Raw genomic sequence first — 875 nt, 5'->3', positions numbered from 1 at the left:
AATCCACGCAGTGTGGCCAAAAAAAAAAAAAAGAACATAAAGAAACAAATGTATAACTCTTACAGTTATCTTCTGATCACTTAGTGAATAGTTGAAGATGGAAGATTTTAGGGTTTAGGAGAAACGTGATTCTAATAAGGAGAGGAAAATGGAGGCAAAATCAGAATCTGGAGGTAAGTCTAGAATTACAGCCTCTCAGGAAGGAACTTGGCTATGAAATGACATACTGACGGTATGATCTTTTACAAATTATATCTTCTTGTTTCATGTCTGATATAATTCTACCTTGCCATTGTGATATATCACGTTTTAAAGATAGGAAAGTAGGGGCTTCCCTGGTGGCACAGTGGTTAAGAATCCACCTGCCAACGCAGGGGACACAGTTTTGAGCCCTGGTCTGGGAAGATCCCACATGCTGTGGAGCAACTAAGCCCGTGGGCTACAACTACTGAGCCTGCGTCCCACAACTACTTAAGCCCACATGCTACAGCCCATGCTCCACAACAAGAGAAGCCACCGCAATGAGGAGCCTGCGTACCGCAACGAAGAGTAGCCCCCACTTGCTGCAACTGGAGAAAGCCCACGAGCAGCAACGAAGACCCAACACAGCAAAAAATAAATAAATAAATAAAAATTTTTTTAAATGATAGGAAAGTGATGACAATTGGCTCATGTATTATATTACTTAATATTATACCCATACCTGTATTTGTCAGTTTGGCCTCTATTTTTTTTTTTTCTTTTTTTGTTGTACACAGGCCTCTCACTGTTGTGGCCTCTCCTGTTGCCGAGCACAGGCTCCAGATGCGCAGGCTCAGCGGCCATGGCCCACGGGCCCAGCCGCTCCGCGGCATGTGGGATCTTCCCGGACCGGG

The sequence above is a fragment of the Lipotes vexillifer genome, unplaced genomic scaffold (assembly GCF_000442215.2).
Source record: "Lipotes vexillifer unplaced genomic scaffold, Lipotes_vexillifer_v1.1 scaffold629, whole genome shotgun sequence".
NCBI classification, from domain to species: domain Eukaryota; kingdom Metazoa; phylum Chordata; class Mammalia; order Artiodactyla; family Lipotidae; genus Lipotes; species Lipotes vexillifer.
This window is presented reverse-complemented; position numbering follows the sequence as displayed.